Here is a 22,941-nt window from a genome sequence, read left to right as displayed (position 1 = left end):
CCCGGACACCAACTGTGTAGACAGACCCTGAATTTAAGTTTTTGTGTTCTTGTTTGTTTGTTTCCGTGCCCCCCTTTTCCTTTCATTCCCTTTCTGCTTTTTTAAACCCTGCTGCTCCCATTCCTTGCCTGTGTAGTTCCTGCTTCCTTCTTTTCTTAACTTTTTCCTGCTCCTCCTCCAGGCCTCTCCTTTTTCTTCACTTCATTCTGCACCTGTGCAGCTGATATGAGGTGGGACAGGCATCTCCCATTGTCAGCAAAACCATTTCTGATGCAGAGAGAACAGAAACCAAGAGATCCTAGCAGCCATGGAAATCCAAGAGGAAAACAAATGCCCCATCTGTCTGCAATATCTGACAGACCCAGTAACCATGGACTGTGGGCACAACTTCTGCCGAGTCTGCATCACTCAGCACTGTGAGACATGGGCGGAGGGGGACTATGACCCTTTGTGGTGCCCCAGTTGTAGAGCCATAATACGAAAAGGGACTCTCCGGAATAACTATCAGCTAGCAAATATAGTGAAAAAAATTAAAAAGCTGGATTTAAAACCAGGAAAAGAGAATCTGTGTGAGAGACATAACAAAGCCCTGGATCTGTTCTGTGACAAGGACGGGGAAACCATGTGTGTGGTTTGTTGGCGATCCCCCGAGCACAGATCTCACACCGTGCTTCTCATGGAGGAGGCTGCCCAGAAATACAAGGTAGGACACACTGTGGATCCGGGTTCATTCAAGCCTTTCCTTTTCAGACTAAGTTTCTTAGAGCCCCAGAATCTCCCAGTTTCCCAGACTCTTGCTCCACCTAAATCTCTCCACTGCAGGCTCCTTCCTCTGGGCAGGTGCAGGGAGCCCTGGCCACTGATTCTGCCCCAACCTGTCAACCGTACACTGTTCATTAGGGAGTTGTGGGCACTAAAGCTCCATGTGAGGCATTTTCCTCACACACAGGATTGAATCAAGATGTGTCTGAGCTACTGCTAGACCAGGAATGGAGGGAATGAGCTGCTCCCACCACACCCCTGACAGACCAGGCACTGCGAGCAGGGCATTCACATTAATCATGAACACAGCAGCCCTCGCTCTGCTGCATAGAATATACATACAGGAGTGGGTTTAAGTACAGGTACTATGGACTCTTCCCTAGGGGTTCGTCTTTGGAGTTGCCTGACTAGAACAGACCCTCAGGTTTCATCATATCAACAGCCAACTAGTAACCTTCTAGCCCATATGACTGAAAAGTGTGAAAGTGTGACCTAAACATAACGGATACAGTGTCGTGTGCCTGAGTTTGCAGAGAGCCTGAGCCAATAGTTCCGAGAGGAGGGAGCTACCCCATGCATGTCAATGGGGTGTTTGCTCCAAGAACTATTGCTCTCGGGTCCTCATCCACCTCTCCCAGCTGGGGGCTCTGTGTGTGTGGCAGGCCGGGAAGAAGGCAGTGGGCCCATCTCACCATCCCAAGAAAATACATAATCTGTGCTGGCAGCTTACATGTACTGAGGTCCCTGCCCCAAAGAGCTTGCAGTCTATAAAGATGAGTAAAGACAAATTTCTCCTCCCCTCAGAACAAGCACTTGTATGTGTACTTTATTTTCTTTTCAAACATAGTTTGAGCACCTCCTGAATTTTCTGCTGTACTCAGATTGCATTTACCCAAATTAAAAAAATAGCCCTTTGGTAGAGGCAGATTGTAGCACTATGACCCTTTAAAATAATTTGATTTCTACCCAGGGCCATCTTTGACTCAGTGTTTCTGTATTACTCAGGTTCAATGGCTACACAATTGTCCCTTGAACCTCTGAAATCTGTGAGTCATTGTTAGCTAGCTTTCAACCCCCTAAACATCTCTCTCTCCATGTATATGCTCAGTGTTGTTTTTTGGTGCTTGACCCAGCAGAATCAGTTCCAGAAAGAGAATTTCACAGTTGTGTTGTAGGTTGGGCATAATTCTGGGCTCTGGAAAGTGAAACTAACCCTGTTACACTGCCCAGAGGGAGCCATGCTTCAGAGAACCCCGTGGAGAGTCTCCAGGAGGAAGCCACTTGTCCCATCTGTGTGGAGTATTTCAGAGAACCTGTTACTCTGGATTGTGGGCACAATTTCAGCCAAGCCTGCATCACCCAGTACTGGGAGGGATCGGATACAGCTGTCTCATGCCCCAAGTAAGGAGAGGCTGTGCAACACAGAAACATCAGACCAAATAAGCAGCTGGCAAGAAAAGTAGAAACAGCCAAACAGCTGAGTTTAGAGGCACTGGACGGGGAGCAGGCGGGGAGAGGGTGTGTGGGGAATACCGGAAGCCTCTGAAACAGTTCTGTGAAGAGGATCAGACTTCTATTTGTTTAGTTTGCCATCTGTTGTGGACTCAAAGGGCTCACACAGTAGTTCCCACACCAGAGGCTGCCTATAAGTACAAAGTAGGGAATTGCTGTTAAGTTGAATAACTTTAGATTTCGGCAGGTTTCAGAGTAACAGCCATGTTAGTCTGTATTCGCAAAAAGAAAAGGAGTACTTGTGGCACCTTAGAGACTAACCAATTTATTTGAGCATAAGCTTTCGTGAGCTTATGCTCAAATAAATTGGTTAGTCTCTAAGGTGCCACAAGTACTCCTTTTCTTTTTAGATTTTGGATAACTTAATAAAGTATTAATAAGAGTAATAACTTTGGATTTTAATTACCGGTTAATTTCATAGCAAGTTGCCTATTACGGCTATCTGTGTAACTGCACCACTGAGCTCTGTAAAGCCTCAATTGTATGAAACATTCTATAAAAAGTAAATTATGCAGTATAAAGACTTTAAAGATGTGCAGTGAAAGAAACATTTTTCTGAGAAGCTAAATTCTTTTCCAAGCCATTTCCCACTTCAGGTCTTTTGAGCAAGAGAGTCCCCTGGCCACAAAGAATCCAGAGTAACTGCATCATTCTGCTCTGTAAAGCCTTCACTGTATGACAGATGCTATAACAAGTTAATGATACTGCAGGGTGGCAAGAAAGGCAAAAAACCCAAAGAATTTAAAGATGTCTGATGTGAGAAAATTTTTGTCTGAGAAGCTAACTCCTCTTCAAACCCAGCTTCCACTGGTGACATAATGAAATTTTTTACATTCCAGAAGTTGTTAAATGACCAGTGAGCTTTAAACGACATGAGTTGCAGGCCAGTCTATGTGAAAGTGCTGCCTTCAAAGTGGAGAATAGGAAGTTACAAGCTGTTGTTGTTACTAATTTGTAACACGGTTTTTATTAGTAGTATTTTCATCTCAGTGGCCCCAACAGACCCAAATGAGATCTGATTGTGATTGTGCTGGACCCTGCACAAAACACAGTGAGGGGCAATCCCTGCCCTGAGAGGTTACAGTGTAATTAGACAAGACAGTCAAAGGGTGGGAGGGGAAGCGAGGCACAGACTTCCCCATGGTCACTCAGCAGGTCAGTGGCAAAGATGGGAATAGCACCCAGGTCTCCCAAGACCCAGTCCAGTGCCCTAACCAGTAGGCCATGCTGCCACCCTGGCAGCAGCACTGACCAGTGATGAAGTGCAGTCATTAGAAGGGAAAGATGCCTTGATAAAGGCCCCAGGCCCAGCAGGGAGATTAGGTGTCTCATTGGGATTCTGAACTCTGGTGTTGTTCCATGAGTGGTTAAACTCAGTTGCAGGCCTGCACTAGAGGAGGTCACTGTGCTAAGCCGAACACCTTGAATCCACACATAAAAGGGATCCAGACAGCATAGGTCCGTGTTCCTTTTCAATAATACAACAATACAACCCAGAACTGGCTTGACCCCGACCCACTAACCTCGGACAATACACACCACCCCGGACACCTCTAAGAGGCAATTCTTCCCACTCTCAAGCATGGCGTCTGAGTGTAGGAAAAAACTTTTAATAAAAAGGGGAAAGTAACACGGCATTAACTGTGGAAAATGCCACAGAAAGGATTCATAAGCATAAACCCGTGAGCAAAACACCCACCCCAGAGTTAGTTGGGCATTGTCCTTTTGTTTCAGGTTCTTAAGTCCAGCAACCAAGAGTCCCTTTGACATGCCCGTCCCTTCTCCCTCCAGCAACCCCACTCACAGTTGTTATCCTTAGCCAGTGAAGACCCAGAGTTCAGAGGTGCAGCTGCATGAGTTCACCTCCCACCCCGGCAGGGGAAGACACCTTGCTCACTCCAATGTCCAGTCACTCACTTTGATGTCTCAGCCCCTCCATCGGCTGCCCTCTCTGCCAACCACTCCACTCTGCGCCCGCTGGGATATCTGGAGGTCCCACCACTTAACACAGCTCGCAGTAGGTTCAGCTGTTCATGGGAGAGCCTCACTGCTAGTACAGACTAGGCAATCTGTTTCATCTGTCCCATAGCAGGTCTAATGCTTAGACCTGGTTATTAGCAATTTCATCTCTGTTAGTCTGTCACAAAAGACTCTTTACTGAATCTTAATCAGCTTTAAGAAAAGGAGTACTTGTGGCACCTTAGAGACTTTGTTATTGCACAGTGAAGTCAAATGATGTCTAAGGCCCTGAGACAGGCACCGCACCCCCCCCCCCCAATAAAAGTGCCTACATTCATCCTCTTTCCACTCTATTGGACTTTGGCACCCATGTCCCCTGCCTAGCAAATGCAGTTTCATTCAGAGTGAGTTCCTCAATCAGGCTATGACAAGCACAGTTCTGCTACCCTTGATCCACACAACAAGGATAGCAACCTTTAGTGCCCCTGCACCCAATAACAAAGAGACCTGTGATCCAACACCAACCAAAAGTGATCATTTGGGGCAAGCAGCCCCATCATGCTGAGCACCTAGGCAGGGTAAGTGTGCCCATGCAAACAAGGTCAGCTCCTGAAGTTCTCTTCCCCAGCTTATCACTAGATGACAGGGGAGAGCTCATTCAGACCTTGCTTACATGTACATGGGCAAGGACCACCCAAAGTGGTTCCACTGGTCCCATCATGCAGCCTTTTCAAATCTCTCAGAATCCACTGTTTCTAGGTGATTTACTAGGATGGCAGAAGGCATTTCTACTGAATGTATTCAGGACCACACTAGGGAAAACCCCAACTCTTCTTACCACAAGTCAGCCTGTCTAATGAGATTTGCCCTATTGATCAGACCAGTTCTATACAACCACTGCAATCTCCAGGGCTTCAGGGCTGAAATTCAATTGGGAGTTGGGCTCCTTGGACAATCCCAGCTCATATATAGAGCCCTGGTGGTTTCTGGGATTTGTATCACTTTGTTTATTTAATCTTCTCAAGCGTAAATTTATTGATTCAGCACCATGTAACTCCAGTTTCTTGTTATGTGATATACTACTTAGTAATTAACAAATATCTATCAAACTCGGATAATTGAGGTTTCTCTCTAATTACTAAAAAGACTGAACCTGAATTGGTAACAAATCCGCATGTGACACACTCCCAGTCTCCATTGTTAGGTTTCATTTCCCTGGTGACCCTGATGTCATAGATGGATTAGGACAAACAGTCCCCTTAGATCTGAGTGGGAAAACATCCTCCTACACATCCCTCTCAACCCTCAAAATGAACCCCCCCAAATCATTTCTGTCTCTACAGGAAAAGATCCAGGCCCATTTGGAGACTCTGAGGGAAGAGAGAGAAAAGCTGCTGGGATTTAAGGTGACTGGAGAGGGGAAAAGCCAGGAGTATCTGGAAGGTGCCTGTTGTTATGGACCTGTGGAGAGTTGTGGTAAGAGGTCTGTTTGTAGGCGGATTCCTCTGTGGCCTTGGTGAATGTGGGTGTGGGTGTGTTTCTCTATGATCCTAGATTTTCTGTGTTGGATTCATGTAGAGAATCTAAGCTTTCATTTCAGTTAATGAGTTAATTTCTAGCCCTTGTGGCTTTCACTGTGTCTGTGTCATGTTTTTCATTGTTGAATTATTTGATTCTTTTTTTTCTCTCTGGCCTCTTTGTCAGTGTAATGCTGAGTCCTGCCTCCTGCTGCTCTGGATCTCCATTGTCAGAGGCCCTGAATAACACAATGTCCTAATCATGTCAGAGATGAAAACATCCCTTTCCAGAGACATTGGGGCAAAATGACCAAGGTGTGAGAGAATTCTCTCCCAAGTAACCACAGGGTAGAGTCAAGTGTCAGAAATCTTAGGGGTTTACAAAGAAGTTCTCCCTCCTCCACACTCAGCACTCCATGAAAGGACCCCACACTGCCCCCATGTCCCTGACAAGTCCTTTCCCTGTTGTTTCACATAAACAGACAGAAAAGAAGAGGCAGAAAATTGTGTCTGAATTTCAGCAACTGTGGCAGTTCCTGGAGGAACAAGAGCGACTCCTGCTGGTCCAGCTGGAAAAGCTGTACAAGGAGATTGTGAAGATACAGAATGAAAATATAACCAAACTCTCTAAGGAGATTTCTCATCTCACTGAGCTGATCAGTGAAATGGAGGGGAAGTATCAGAAGCCAGCGAGAGAATTCCTGCAGGTGAGACTAAGTTAGAAATACTCCAGATCTCAACACAGGGACAGGATATCTTCTAAAACACAGGTACAGGAATCCAGAAGTCAGAGATCAGTGTAACTCAGTATGTACATTGCTGAAATGTGAATTCCTATTGTTCTTTGCAGAGTCACAGACACATTGATATTAGAGATGGAAAAGCCCCATTAGCTCAGGGCCTCTTTTCCCCATACTTGCAAAATCTCTTCCTTGAAATTCAAAGTGTGTGTGAATGGTAAAGATTAACCTAAAGTATTTCCTAGAAATGTCACATCCCTGGGGGACTGGCTGCCTCAGGATAGTGGAGATGGAATATGGCGCTTTTACTGCTGGGTCACTGGTTACCCTTCAGCCCAGGGCAGTTGTGGTCAAGAGTCTTTCCCATCTGAAGACAGTTTGGACACCTGTGTGGAATAAGATGGGGAGGCGTCTCAGTGTAATTCCTAGTGGACAGATTTCTACAAAACTTCACATGGAAGCTTTGTGTCCATCAGAGCATGGAGGCCAAGGAGTGAATGGGCCAGAGAGACTCAATTCCCCTTTTATCCCCAGACCTAGTCTCCCCAGGCTAGAGTTGAAGAATATTAATGTGACCTTTGAGGGAAGGTTGCACAGCCATGAACGCTGTTGGGCCTGCTCTGAGGCTGGGAGGAGTAGAGAAATTCTAACTCCAGACATGGATGCCATAACTAGGAGGGATGCAGGGGGGCCATGGCCCCCCACTTTTAAAAGTGGGAGGGCAATGCCTGCTCACATTTTAACATGGGCATAGTTTGGAGGGCAGGGGGCCATATTGCCTCCCACCCCCAACTGCAAGCCTCGGGCAGGCAAGGAGCAGCGCCGGTAGGGGCTGCATTTCCCAGCAGGCTGATCACTTAACCCGCTGCAAAGTGCAGCCCCTGTTGGTGGCATCAGCGTCTTCCCAGTCAAGGTCAGGGACAGAGGCTAGGGGTTACTCTCAGGCCCCTGCACCCCCATCCAGGGTACGTGGAAGTTCCGGGGTGCCCCACAGTGGCCCAGGCTCCCTGGGCAGTTTTTACCATGGTCCAGCTCTGGCTTCGGGCCTGGCTAGGGAGAGGGGCCTCTGGGGGGAAGAGGAGGAGCTGAGGCCACAGAGGAGTGTGGGCCTTCATGGCCCCTGACTTCTAGTGAGGTTCCAGCACTGTTGACTCCAGGCCCATTAGAGCAGCAACTCACTAGCAAGAACTTATAACGAATCACTAAATGAAATATAACCATGTTAAACTGTTTATGTCCAGGTGTGAGAAGAGGAAGTTCCAGCAGCCATGGGAAATTTCTCCTCAACTAGAAAAGCAACTCAGTGATTTCTCCCAGAAAACTATGGCTCTAATGGAGACTCTGAGGAAGTTCAAAGGTACCTAGAAGGGATCTAGGAGGGGAAATCAGGATAAACCTCTGGGACTGTGGGAGGAGAATGGATTTGGCCAATTCGTTCATAATTATATTATGCATGGATTTAATTGTTGGGTGAGAAGGCCACACGTGGGGTTCAAGAGTCTCAGGTTGAATAATTCATAGTTTTATTTGTACCAAAAGCATGCCTTGCCATTACAATTACAGTAAGAAATGACAGATGTACAGAATGAAGTACAGGCCAGTTACCATCTCCTGGGGCATGGGTAGGGCATGGTGCATTTCTCCAGTGACGCTCAGACTACCCCTTACAACATCTGACATATTATACACATCCAAATTATTTATTTGTTAGTTCTCTTCCAGTCATGTTTGAGTGCTATGAATATTAAATATCTCATATAACTCATACAATACACATACATGAACTTTTTAATTGGCTATCCAAGCTCTTGTCATGTTATTAGTCTCTTTCCTGGTTGGTTTATTACCACTGATTATGCATAGGTCACTTTGACCCTTTTCTCCACATAGCGGTTTTTGGACTTGGCAATACATTTTGGGTGTTTGTTGTCTTTAAGCACGTTGTGTGATCAAAACATCTCTTTGTCTCACATAGCAATTTATCTAAATTGCAACATCACTAAATAACAAGGTCACTTAAAGCAATACTTCCTGTATGTTAAGCAAACTGCTAAGTAGGCCAAAGCCAAGTCAGTCAGCATAAATGCACAATCTCAGTTTCTCCAAACTTATGCATAAGAAATACCCCTTGTACCAACTCTCACTACTTAATCTAATACGTAGTGGAAAGCAGACAAATTGAGCTGATGTAATGGGGCCCAGGTGTCAAGGTGTCTCACATTAATTAATGACTTAACAACAGTACCAATATTAAGGCCCAAAATTAGCAAAATGGACTAATTTGGGGCACCTGAGTTTCTCTCCCAACTAGAGAGCTGCAGGGCAGGTGCTCCAGAGCTATTTAGCATCTAGAGCTGCAGGTGGAGTCAGTGGGAGCTGCAGGTGCACAATGCCTCTGAGAACCAGGCCCTGGGGCCTAAAGGTCAGCACTCAAAATTTAGACCCTAAATTAATGGCCATTTTTAAAATCTGGACCCAGTCCCTCTTTGTCCTCAGGTCCCATATGGCAGCTAGTCTGGGCCACATGGGCTGTAGGGAAGGAGAAAGTCCCTCCCACTCCAAAGGAATCCCTCTAGCACAGGAGCCTCTTGTGTCTCCTCCACAGCAGCTGCAGGCACAAGGCGTGTTCCTGAGAGGCCTGGGAATGGGGTGGGGTTGGTGAGGGTGGGGACCAGGGATAGAGGGAGGTGGGCAGTGTAAAGCTATGCCTCTGATACTCTGCACACTGGCCAAGAGACACAGGGGCCATTGTCATAGGGATGTAACTCTGGCTGGACTTCAGAACTTCCTTAGTCAGAGCCAAGGTCTGCACCGGCCCCTACAGCCCCTGAATAGCAGAAGCACAAATTACCTCCCCTCTCTCCTTTTGCCGGTACAGGGGTGAATCTGGCCCATTGAGCCAACCTTCCCCCTGCCTCAATTTCCACATAGATAAAATGATTTTATTATTATTATTATTATTATTCATATTTCTGCCTATGGAGGCAGAATATCCTGTTAGTGTCAAAGGGACCAAAGTGGGTAAAGTTACTTTCATGCCAAAGTCTTTGTATGACCTGGATCTAGGTTATGAGAAAATGAAGTAAGTAATGAGACAAATTTACTAGGGTCTGTAGGGTGGGAGGGGATGAAGAGCGAAAAGTAAATCTCACTTATAAATTGTATGTCATTGTGAGGCTTCATGGCTGTTGGTTCCATTACTGTGAGATGCCTGAATGAGAGAGGAAAGAGAAGGCATCAGATTAATTTATATTAAATACCTGAGTGTGTCTCTGTGCCTCTCTGTCTGTTTCTCTGTCATAATTAAAACACAGTTCTATGAGTTCAGAGTAGGGATGCTGTCATAAATATGAAAGCCTGAAATCTCATCTCTTTTATCCTTTCCCCCTCCAGCCACCCTGCCATCTGCACTGGAGACAAAAAGAGGGGAATCCCTGGGATCATGCAGACTGGGTGAGTGTAACATTCTTTTCCTTGGGGGAGTGCCCTATAACCCCATAATCCTCACTTATATATAATTGTGATATTGTATATAAACCATGTTATGTGAGGTATCAGGGGAAAGGTTATGATCTGCTGAAAGTCATTGTTCTATCTAAATATGTATATCATTAATGCATATGAAGTTATGAGAATGTGTTGTATGGTTGTCACTAAAATATGCTGTGAGTTTCGGACGTGCCCAGATACTAGCTCTCCAGAGACAATGACAAGGGAGGTAACCAGTGCCCAAGTGGGTGCTGAACAGACATCACCAGTCATTGTCCAGCAGAGGAGGTACAGTTCAATGACTCACTCACAGGAGACATATCGGGGTATTTCTTCACCTTGTGACTCAGCAATGCCCACCAGACATGCCTGGACTTGTGTTCTCCAAGCACATGGATTAAGGGTATAAAACAGAACACAGGGGCCCCATGCTTGACCTGTTCTCCTGCCCCCACCTATGCTGCAAGCAACAAGAACACTCAGAAGACTCCAACAGAGGAGACTGGCCCAGGTTTCAAGGGTGAAACCTGTGTACTATGAACTGCACTATCCAGTGGGGTGAGAAAAACTGCTTAAATACATGTTGCCCAGTCTAATAGGGTGGAGAGTTTAGACTGTGTGTTTATATTTTATTTTATTTTGGTAACGACTCTGACTTTTTGGCCTATCATTTATTATCACTTAAAATCTATCTTTTGTAGTCAGGAAATTTGTTTAACTGTTTATCTTTACCTGTGAGTTTGCCTGAAGTGTTTGCTAAATCTGCTCAGGTTTAAAAAGGCTGGTGTATATCTACTTTCATCGATGAAGTGGTGAACCAATTAATAAACTTGCACTGCTCATATTGAGCAGTGCAAGAGGGTATATTCCTGAGGTGCAAGGCTGGGAGCTGGGGGGATTCAGCTGGTGCCTATCTCTGTGTGATTCATGAGTGGCTCTGGGAGCATTCATGCAATCTAGCTGGGGGTGGGGCTCCATATACAGTTCTGCTGAGTGATAACAGTGCCCGGAGGTGTTTGCTGCTTGTCACTAGCAAAGCATCATGAGAGATGGCCCAGGCTGGAGAGTTAAGGGGGCACAGCAGTCCCACAGTCCCAGGCTGCACCCCAGGGATCCCGTCACAGTGAGATTGCACATGGACATTGTCTTTAATGAGAAAATTCCAGTGAAAACATTAAAACAAGTTCATGAAAATCTCTTCATGAGATTGTAGCTAAAGTTACCAACCAAACCAACAGTGACTGTGACACACACAGCCCTAAAAATACACACATTAAACAGTGAGGAGATCTCAAGCTGAAGTCACACAAACAATCCTGACACCAGCGTTGGTGCTGAGTTCATGCCCATGTTGATGAACAGAAACACTCCCACTGAGCAGCACCTAAACAGAGCTCTCTGCCCTGAGAGCTGACACACCCTGTGCTTTACCCCTATGGAGGATGCCTCCCCATTGCTCTTCTCCAACATCCTACCCTCCCTTTGGACAGGGCTGGGCTCTCCCATAATTAGAGCTGCTCACTACTTCCTGGACTGGGAAGATGCTCTCCCTCTGGTGCTGGCCTCCCAATCTCCTCTCTGGGCTGTTGATGGGGCTTCCCCACCCAATACCTCCTCCTACTCTCTGATCTTAAGTGGCTCTTCCCCCATGCTGCATCTTCCTCTCTCTTCCGTGGCCTGGGAGTGGAGGGTGCATTTAGGAAGCTTCCCTCTGGGGTTTAAAGCTGGTACCAGCCTCCTCCACTTCCGCCTCATGAAAAGCTTCTTTGCTGTTTCTCTGCCACTGGGAATGGAGCAGACCCATCGAGGCTCAAGTGAAGACTGCAAACAAATGAGAAACTAATGAAGTGTCTCTCATTGCACAGAGTGAGGAGCTGCAGTGACATTTCTGCTCAGTCTCAGGTGCCCAGGCACAGGTGCCAACTTTTCCCAGCGCCGGTGGGTGCTTGCGCCTCCTGGCACCGTCCCAACTCCACCCTTGCCCTGCCTCTGCCCCGCCCCCATTCCAGCCCCTTCCCCAAAGTCCCTGCCCCAACTCCGCCCCCTCCATGCCCCTATTGGACTGCTCCCCAAATCCCCATCCCAGCCCCGCCTCCTCCCCTGAGCGTGCCACGTTCCCCCTTCTCCCCCCTCCCTCCCAGCACTTGCCACCACTAAACAGCTGTTTCGCAGTGCAAGCGCTGGGAGCCAGGAGGAGAAACAGGATGTAGCAGCATGCTCAGGGGAGGACGTAGAGGTGGAGCGGAGGCAGAGGTGAGCTGGGGCTGCGGGGCGGGGAGCTGCCAGTGGGTGCAGAGCACCCACCAATTTTTCCCCATGGGTGCTCCAGCCCCGGAGCACCCACAGAGTCGGCGTCTATGTACCCAGGATAGAGGCAGCTCACTGGACTGACCCAGCCTAAACAGGTCTGCTGGGTGTGTGAAAAATGGTCTCAGCCTCCCCCAGGGCTGAGCTCTGCTCCTAACACTCTGATTCTCTCTCTCTCTCAGTGAATGTGACTCTGGATCCAGACATGGCTCATCCTGAACTCGTCCTGTCTGAGGATCGGAAAAGTGTGAGATGTGGACACACACGGCAGGATCTGCGTGACAATCCTGAGAAATTTGACTCTGAGCTCTGTTTGCTGGGATGTGAGGGATTCACCTCGGGGGAGATATTGCTGGGAGGTGGAGGTGAAAGTGCAGGATGGGGGACACTGGGCTGTGGGGGTGGCTAGAGAGTCTGTGAGGAGGAAGGGATGGATCCATCTTAACCCTAAGGAGGGGATCTGGGCTGTGGAGTGGTGTTGGGGTCAGTACCAGGCTCTCGCATCCCCTGTGACCCCCCCTGCCCTTGTGCTGGGGCCCTGGCAGGATCCGGGTTTGTCTGGACTGTGAACTGGGGCAGGTGACATTTTTTGATGCTGGTAATGAGGCACCGATCTTCACTTTCCCGCTGGTCTCTGTCTCTGGAGAGAGAATCCGCCCCTGGCTGTGGGTGGGGGGATCCCCGCTCAGACTGTGTCCCTGAGACACGGGGTGAGGTGTGGGGAATATCCCACTGGGGACCCTGAAATCAGCCTCTCTAGGCTGAGGTTTCCTAGGGTCTTTGACTCTGGATGACTCCTGTCTTCCTACAGGCTTTGTACCCTGCAGGCTCTGTGGAGTGTCTGGACTGTCGAACCATAGACAGCAGGGAGTGATGAAGGTAGAGAAGCCAACTTCATTGCCCCAAGGATTTTGTAGCCAGTTTGTCACTGTTCTGTATGGACCAGGATGACTCTGCCCATCCAGGCTCAGTGTCATTGATAAATGGGCAGGGGGATGGGTAAATAAGAATGAAAAAATGGGCTTCTCTAGCTACTGTCATTCCACTCTCTGTGACCCTGGAGGACTCCCATCTACCCAGCCTTTGGCTCCTCATCTCTATGACCCCTGGAAGCTCCTCACTGCAGCACTAGGGATGGGAGGGGGAGAAGGGTGAAGAACCCCTGGAGCTGCAGGAGGAGCAGAGGGGCCCTGAGGAGCAGATGTGTGTGTGTGTGGGGGGGGAGGGGGGGCAGAATTAATAACCAGGCTGGGGACAGGCAGATGTGAAGGTGGCAGGAACATAGAATTGATTAATCAGGATTTGGGGCACTGGAGAGAAGCTGGAAGCTCCGCAGCAGCAGGGAGCATTTTGTACAAATCTGTGTAATTAGATCTCACTGGGGTCTCCCAGCCAGAGTTCCTGCTTCAGGGGCCAAAGTCACCTTCCCCTGGAAAGCTGGGAGGGTTGGCACCACTGTAATTGTCAAAGCCCTGGGGGATGGGCAGGGAGTGGACAAAAACCACAAGGTAAACCAGGATACATTTATATATTTTTTTAAACCTCATGTTTTGGGGGCCAATTTCATTCCCTTCGGTTCTGAATCATGATTTTTAACTTCTGGGGTTGGCAACACTGCGAGAGCTAGTAAGACAAAGATAGTTGAACCAGAGGGAACAGGAGAAATAAAAGAAAAACAAAATATACAGAGAGTCCTGGAGAAAGAGTGAAAAATAGATATGACAACAATGAAAGAAAAACTCTCTGGGTAGGAGAAACAGCCAGAGGGGAAGGGATAAACACAGGGGAAAGAATGGAGAATATGATGGGGAATGATCTGTGACAGGGATCAGAGGAGAATGGAAGAGACACAGAGAAATAAACAGGGCAAACAAGTACTAGAAAAAATGGTGAGTAAAAATGAAAAGTATGGAAGAAAAGGGAATGCAAGCAGGACAGAGATAATTATAAAACATCACTGAAAGTGAGACTGTAACTCATTAATTTCATACGTTCTTTCACTTTTTTTTGCCATTTTAGTGCTATTAAAAAACTATTCCCAAATCTGTGGGTATCTGTTCTATTGTTGTGGTTACTGAAGCTGCTTCTTAGCTCCTTTCACTCTGATGGGTATTTATGGTAAATAAAACATGAAAGACAATTCTGATTTGTTCCTTTTCAATTTTCCAGCTGCAATTGTTGGGGGCAGAGTCGTGGGATTTGCTTCTCTACTTGGGTGTGTCTGCCCAGCACCAACAGGGAACATACCTGCTTGTCCCTATGGTGAGAGCTGGGGTTTTACCGTGATACGTTGTTATTCAGCCTGTGTGCTGTCTATTGCCAAGTAAATCAGGAATGCCTCAGCTGTGCTGTGTAGAGAGGTGGCTGAACACATGGTGCTGATGCTCCTCTTTGTTTCCAGAGGTGCTGAATTTATTCAAAGGTGGCTAGAGACACAAGAAATATGTTGTAACTGGCCACGAAGAATTCTGTGGGCTGGGGGGTATTTGGGAGGGTTAATGGACACCTGGATTAGCTAAACTGAGGTGAAAGCATCATTTGCCTCATCTCCCCTAGGACTCTATAATAAGATCACTGCCCTGTGGACATGAGCTAAACAATGGACTCTGAAGGGAGAAAAAGGAGACACCCCATCCTCAGCTAGGGCTGTGACTTTGTTTTATCTGAGCTTCTAATTTAAATGACTGTGGGTGGGATACATGAGGGAACTTATGCATTGCAATGTTGAGCATCACCTCACCTAATTTCTGGGTGCTTAGAAAGTCACAAGCGCCCTGTGATCCACAAAGCCTCACTTACGCACCTAGGCTCCCTATACGATGAACAGAGACAGGTAGGGGTTACTCATTTTCTAAGTGGATGCTCCAACTGCTGAGCGATGGTACAGTCTGAGAGTGGGATTCTTCAGTCTCCCCCATTGCAGCTGGTTCACTGTATGTAAATAATGGAGTGACTGGAGCTGGAAGACTGGCCTCAGAGGCTCCCACTTCCCTAACCACAGGACCCCAGAGTCATTCTCACTCTCTGGCCAGTGACTATGTAAGTGTTTATCTACAGTGGAACAGTCACTGGGTCAGAATGAGGGAGAGAGCATGTCTGTGTCGTGCAGTGGTTGGGGCACCCACCTAAGTGGGGGAAGACCCATGATCCAATCACTCTATTCCCATCATTCTGTCATTATTTATCCAAAGTGGAACACCTTTAACAGGAGAGGCTGAAGGATCCCAACATCAGACTACCCATAGCTCAGTGGTTAATGTGTCCTTCTGAGCAGTGGGAGAGACATGGTTGAAATACTTTCTCCCCCTTTGGCAGAGAGGTGGGATTGAACTGGGGTTCCCACATTCCAGCTGAGTGCTTTAACCACTGGGCTAGAAGTTATAAGGTGGGCACTACCACCTCCTCCTCTGGACAGATGTTTGAAGGGGGCCCACTCTGATAGGTGTGCTGGCAGGATCAGGCCCCACTTGCAAGATCGGCAGGCGAATGCCCATCTTCCCCTGGTCCATGAATCACTCTGTGGATAAGGTGGGAGATAGGAACCTACATGCCTAGAATGGGGTAGCAGTGCGCATGGCCAGAGGCAGAAACATGGGTGCCAGGGAAACTTTCAGCCTGAAAATAGGCACTGAATCAATTTAGGAGCCTACAGGGCTTGGAAAAAGTTTTGTGGATCACAGTGGAACTCAAATTGGGACTTAGGTGTCTAGTAACTTTGTGCATGGAGGCCTAGGGCACGGCAGCAGGCTGCTGGGGATCATCTAGGCCTGGGGAAGCTAATTGTGCAGGAAATAGCCAGCTCCTGCTACACAGCTGTAACTGTGTGTCGAAACAGAATGGGGTGATGTAGTAACATCGGGCCAGACTCACTGCCTGTGTAACTCAGCAAAGATTCACTGACTTCAAGGGGTCTAGGCCAATTTACACTAGCTGAGCATCTGGCCTGCCCCTGAGAAGGGATTTTAACAGGGCGGGGTCTAACCTTTCAGGCAAGTGCTCTAACCCCAAGCTACGGGATATTCTGATGTGGTTCTCTCTCAATCTCTCTTGTTGAAGCCATTCTAATTTAATTAAATAACACCTGAGAATCACTGTATAGTCCAGAATCCAGTGGTGAGGGTGTTTTAAGGATACTGAGGCCATGTCTACACTATGGGTGCTACAGTAGCCATGACACGGTAGCGTAGACACTTCCTACAGTGACGGAAGGTGTTACTCCTTCACTGTAGGTAATCCACCTCCCTGAATGTCAGTAGCTAGGTCGACAGACACATTCTTATATCTACCTAGCTATATCTATACCAGGAGTTAGGTTAGCATGGCTACGGCACTCAGGTGTGAATTTTTCATGCCCCTGAACAATGTAGCTATGTTGATCTAAATTTTAAGTATAGACCAAGCCTCAAGTAAGCACTTTGCTCAGCATAATGCAGCAGCAGGGTCAGGAATCAAACCAGGCACTCTCACTCCACATACACTGCTCTATAGATATACTGTGCTCAGTGCACTCTGTCACTGCTGAGAAGATTTACAGACAGGGTCAAATTTGTTCTCATTTACAGTGCTGTAAATCTGGAGCAAAGCCACTGAGGTTAGTCAACTTGTTCCACACTTGCACTGGTGTAGCTGAGAGCAGAATCTGGCCTGTAAAATACAGACAGGGAAAGTCTTTCCAGTACATAGATAAATACTGTGAGGATTTGGATTTAGTATAACTCCTATCCATGCTGTATAGACACAGAATGGAGAGAGAAAAATGTAGTACAGACAGATGGATGAAAGAACAGAAAAATCCAAGAGTATTTAGACTTCGGATAGCTACTGCATTGCCCTCCTGTTTGTACAGAATCTAACACACCATCAGAAAAATAACATAAAAAAATTACTTAAAGGAGTGAGACCCCCATTCCCATGGCCTACAGGAAAGGCAGTGCCCTCCTTTCCCATAGCAAGCAATGGTGGATGGATTTCACATTTAAAAGGAGGGGCTGTGATTTTCAGGTGGATGTGCAGGACACACCTCCCCACACCCCACCACGTGGCTATTCTCTGGGATGATTCCTTTTAGCCAAGCACCAACAGCCCAGCATGAACGGGGTCCTTTTACTGTTCCCTTGCAAAAAATCCCCTATTTCAACCAGGTGACCATGAATGATATCACTCTCCTGAGGACAACACAGAGAGATAAAGAATGGATGTTGTTTGAACGCCAGCAAACATACACTGCAATGCTTTGTTCTGCAATGATTCCCTACTATGTGCTACTGGCCTGGCGTGGTAAAGTGTCCTACCATGGTGGATGGAATAAGGCTGCCCTCCCCAGAAACCTTTTGCAAAGGCTTTGGGAGTACCTCCAGGAGAGCTTTATGGAGATGTCCCTGGAGGATTTCCACTCCATCCCCAGACATGTTAACAGACTTTTCCAGTAGCTGTACTGGCCGTGAATGCCAGGGCAAATTAATCATTAAACATGCTTGCTTTTAAACCGTGTATACTGTTTGAAAAGGTACACTCACCAGAGGTCCCTTCTCCGCCTGGCGGGTCCGGGAGGCAGTCTTGGGTGGATTCGGGGGTACTGGCTCCAGGTCCAGGGTGAGAAACAGTTCCTGGTTGTCGGAAAACCGGTTTCTCCGCTAGCTTGCTGTGAGCTCTCTACAACCTCATCATCATCATCTTCCTCGTCCCCAAAACCTGCTTCTGTGTTGTCTCCATCTCCATTGAAGGAGTCAAAGCACACGATTGGGGTAGTGGTGGCTGAACCCCCTAAAATGGCATGCAGCTCATCATAGAAGCGGCATGTTTGGGGCTCTGACCCGGAGCAGCCATTTGCCTCTCTGGTTTTCTGGTAGGCTTGCCTCCGCTCCTTAAGTTTCATGCTGCACTGCTTTGGGTCCCTGTTATGGCCTCTGTCCTTCATGCCCTGGGAGATTTTGACAAAGGTTTTGGCATTTCGAAAACTGGAATGGAGTTCTGATAGCACGGATTCCTCTCCCCATACAGCGATCAGATCCCATACCTCCCGTTCGGTCCATGCTGGAGCTCTTTTGCGATTCTGGGACTGCATGGTCACCTCTGGTGATGAGCTCTGCACTCACCTGCAGCTTGCCACGCTGGCCAAACAGGAAATGAAATTCAAAAGTTCAAGGGCCTTTTCCTGTCTACTGGCCAGTGCATCTGAGTTGAGAGCGCTGTCCAGAGCGGTCACAATAGAGCACTCTGGGATAGCTCCCGGGGCCAATACCGTCGAATTGCGTCCACAGTACCCCAAATTCAACCCGGCAAGGCCAATTTCAGCGCTAATCCCCTTGTCAGGGGTGGAGTAAGGAAATCGATTTTAAGAGCCCTTTAAGTAAAAAAAAAAGGGCTTTGTCATGTGGACGGGTGCAGGGTTAAATCGATTTAACGCTGCTAAATTCGACCTCAACTCCTTGTGTAGACAAGGGCTATGTAAAAAGAGCTTACAGTGTAGGGCCTTGATCCTACCAAGAGTCTGCATTCAATTATGTGAAAAGATCCAATGTGTGTAAAGCTACTTTGCACTGGAATCTTGGCAGGTTCTGGATCTAGGTTAGGGGAAGTTGGAAGAGGACAATGAGGGAAACAAACTGGGGAGTGGAGGAAGTAGGAAGGAAGTAAAAGGAAGTAACAGAAAATCTTTCCTACAGACAGTATTTCTGAAGATGGCTGTGAGGTTTAGTGGCTGTTGATTCAGCAGTTTTGAAATGCCTGAATGAAAGAGGAAATAGAATTGCAATCATTCAGATTGATTTTTATCAAGCCTCTTTAGAAAGATCTGAGTGCATGTATCCCTTTGTCATCATTAGAAGAATATTATGTCAGTTAAAGTTGTGATCCATTGTAAATGTCACAGAATAAAATCTCACTTATCCTTTTATTCCCTCCAGACACTCTGCCATGTGAAATGGAGAAGAACAGTGGGAGATCTCTGGCATCTTATGTGAAGGATGAAGTTTCAGGAGGTGTTTATATTTAAATTAAGAGACAATTCCCATGAAAACATCTTTATTAAAGAAACATGAACAGACACTCAAGACACACTAACAATCAAAAACACTGTCAGTGACCAGCACCCAAACACTTTATCTCAGCCCATATAAGTCCCAGATTTTTATTAAAGATCTCTCTGCGTGTCTGTCCCTCTCTGTCTTTTTCTCCATCATAATAAAACACTGTTATATCAGTTAAAATTTTCAAGGATATTTAAAGCTGAATCCAATAATCACCTCCACCAGCACTGGGTTGGTTTTGGCAGCTTTCTTAGTATGGACATATTATAAGGCTGGGAGATCAAAGAATTCCCAAGCAAATTTACCACAGAATGCTGCTGCATGGCCAGCGATCATGTGGCTGCCAAAAGCTTCCGTGGTGTTATAAGATCACCACTGATGGACTCCCTCCCGCCCACCCCCCAGACGTTCCACCATCTGAACTGGAGAGAAAAATGGGGAATCCGTCAGATCACACAGACCTGGTGAGACTCTAGGGGGAGATTTTCTTGACATTAAGAAAAATTTCCCATGGAAACATCGTAATGAACATGTAGCTAAAGTCAAACACAGCCCTCTAACAAAAAACACGGCATGCACTGAATAGATCCCAAGCTGAAGTCAGACAAACAATCCTGACACCAGCCTCATTGCTTTCCTAGTTCATGCTCACAACAAGGAACAGAAACATTTTCACTGTCCAACATCCAGACACCCTTAACTCTGCCCTGGGACTCTGTGGGGCTTTCACATGCCTGTTGTGTGTTAAATCCAAAGGAACGAGTGGAGTGAGGGAGACTGCCCCATGATTCTTCTCCAGCATCCCCCCGTTTCCCTTGGGCTCGGCCTTTCCCTTTGTCCTGCTCACTTTTTCATGGGATGTGGAATGGTTTTCTCTACAGTGCTGCCTCGGTCTCCCTTCTCTCTGGGCTGGGGAGGGGCTACCTCACACACTGCCACCTCCTCCTTCTTACTCTTTGGTCTGGAGCGGCTCCTCCCCAGTGACATGCGTTCCCCTCTTCTCCCAGGACAAGGCAGGGAGGCCCAGTGTGTGTGTGTGTGTGGGGAATGGGGACTCCCCAGGGTGTTAAATCTGTTTCCAGCCTCCTCTCAACTCCCCTGCCTGCAGCTTCAGTCTCTTTCCTCTATCTCTCTACTGATTTGTTTCTTGGAGTGAAACTGAGGAATCAGTCAGGTGTCCAGGAGCTCCCTGGGATCCAGGACTGTCCCAGCCAGAACAGGGTTGTTGGGGCGTGTGAGAAATGGTCCCTGCCTCCCCCAGGCAGGCCGCTAATGCTCTGATTCTCTCTCTCCCCAGCGAATGTGACTCTGGATCCAGACATGGCTCATCCCATCCTCGTTGTGTCTGAGGATCGGAAAAATGTGAGATGGGCAGAATCATTTCAGGACTTACCCGACAATCCAGGAAATTTGATGCACATCACTGTGTGCTGGGCTGTGAGGGGTTCACCTCTTAGAGACATTACTGGGAAGTGGAGATGGGGAATGGGGTATCCTGGGCTGTGAGCATCCCCAGAGAGTCAGTGAGGAGGAAGGTACAGAACAGCTCTAACCCTGCAGAGGGGATCTGGGCTGTGCAACAGTGTAGCCAGACAGCCAGCGCCCCCCCCCCCCCTTAGACCAGCATTGCTGGAAACACAGGAGGAAGCCGGAACAGGGCACTTAACATATATTCCAGCACAGCCTTTGAAGCTGTGAAAGCACAGGTGTGCTGCTACAATGTGCCTCTGGGAACAGATACAACGATTAAGCTCACAGCAGGCAGAGGCCCTGTGACAGACATGGCTCTTAGCCCCTACTAAATAGCGTGATGCACACACACCAACATCCTAGGTGGGAAAATATTTACCCTGATAAAAGAAATGTCCAGTAGTCGAAACTTATTGTTTCTCTCCCTTGCAAGTGTAAACTACTCTTGTGAAAGCTGGCGTCACCCAGACAGACCAGCCTCAATTTGGCGTAAGAAAGGAGAAAGAGAATAAAGGAGTACAGAGGTATAAGTAGGGGACCTACAGCACCATGATTTTTGAGTGCTTTTCACTATCTATCTGCTGGTCAGATAAGTGACAGCCTCCCAAGGCTTCTGCAGCTAAGAGGGTCCCTAAGCCTTGTCCCTTATTCGTCTTTCCGCGGAATTGAGTGACCGATCCTGGCTTGGCACCGCTGGAATCGAGAGATGCAAGGAGGGTAAGAAGCACCCACACCTGATCTCCTATCTTTAGTGTACACATATTTTGAAATAGAGCTCTATACTTTGTTTTCTTTCTTTGGGATTGTGGCTTCAGTTTTGTAACTTGTTTGTGTGTGTAACATCTCTACATTTAAATAAGTAGGCACTAGCAATTTTGTAACCACATGATTAGAATCTAGCTTAATAAATTTTGGTAACCATTTGTGCATAAGCCTGACTTATTTTCTCTGGTTTACTGTAAAGCAGCCAACACAATTAAAGAACCTCAGCCGTTTTGGCTCTAAAGCCTGGCCATTAGGTGAGAGTACTAAGAGCCTAGCGTTGAGTTGTGCCGCCTCCACGGGGCAAACTCTTGGGGCACCTGTCAGTCAATCCTGGCTGCCCGCAGCGAAGGAGCTCTGAGCTCTAGCAGTTAAAGTCACGGATGTGGAGAGGCTCTTAGTGCTGCCATTGGGGCACCTGTCAGTCAGTATTGACTGCCCGCTGCAGAGGAGCTCTGAGCTCTAGCAGTTAAAGTCACGGGTGGTTAGGACCTTGGGGCATCCGTCAGCCTAGCCCGGGCTGCCCGCCGTGAAGGGACAGTGCGTCCTAGCGGTTAAAGTCACGGATGGTATAAACGGGCATAGCTGGCACCTCACCAAACATAGAATCATAGAATATCAGGGTTGGAAGGGACCCCTGAAGGTCATCTAGTCCAACCCCCTGCTTGAAGCAGGACCAATTCCCAGTTAAATCATCCCAGCCAGGGCTTTGTCAAGCCTGACCTTAAAAACCTCTAAGGAAGGAGATTCTACCACCTCCCTAGGTAACGCATTCCAGTGTTTTACCACCCTCTTAGTGAAAAAGTTTTTCCTAATATCCAATCTAAACCTCCCCCACTGCAACTTGAGACCATTACTCCTCGTTCTGTCATCTGCTACCATTGAGAACAGTCTAGAGCCATCCTCTTTGGAACCCCCTTTCAGGTAGTTGAAAGCAGCTATCAAATCCCCCCTCATTCTTCTCTTCTGCAGGCTAAACAATCCCAGCTCCCTCAGCCTCTCCTCATAAGTCATGTGTTCTAGACCCCTAATCATTTTTGTTGCCCTTCGCTGGACTCTCTCCAATTTATCCACATCCTTCTTGTAGTGTGGGGCCCAAAACTGGACACAGTACTACAGATGAGGCCTCACCAATGTCGAATAGAGGGGGACAATCACGTCCCTCGATCTGCTCGCTATGCCCCTACTTATACATCCCAAAATGCCATTGGCCTTCTTGGCAACAAGGGCACACTGCTGACTCATATCCAGCTTCTCGTCCACTGTCACCCCTAGGTCCTTTTCCGCAGAACTGCTGCCTAGCCATTCGGTCCCTAGTCTGTAGCGGTGCATTGGATTCTTCCATCCTAAGTGCAGGACCCTGCACTTATCCTTATTGAACCTCATCAGATTTCT

General features: G+C 47.5%; 1 pseudogene; it reads left to right on the top strand.

Moving 5' to 3' along the window:
* The first annotated feature begins 307 nt into the window (after positions 1 to 307).
* LOC140898112 (tripartite motif-containing protein 10-like) lies at positions 308 to 12,988 on the top strand (annotated as a pseudogene).
* Positions 12,989 to 22,941: the final 9,953 nt, after the last annotated feature.

The sequence above is a fragment of the Lepidochelys kempii genome, chromosome 14 (assembly GCF_965140285.1).
Source record: "Lepidochelys kempii isolate rLepKem1 chromosome 14, rLepKem1.hap1, whole genome shotgun sequence".
Taxonomy (NCBI): Eukaryota; Metazoa; Chordata; order Testudines; family Cheloniidae; genus Lepidochelys; species Lepidochelys kempii.
This window is presented reverse-complemented; position numbering and strand designations above follow the sequence as displayed.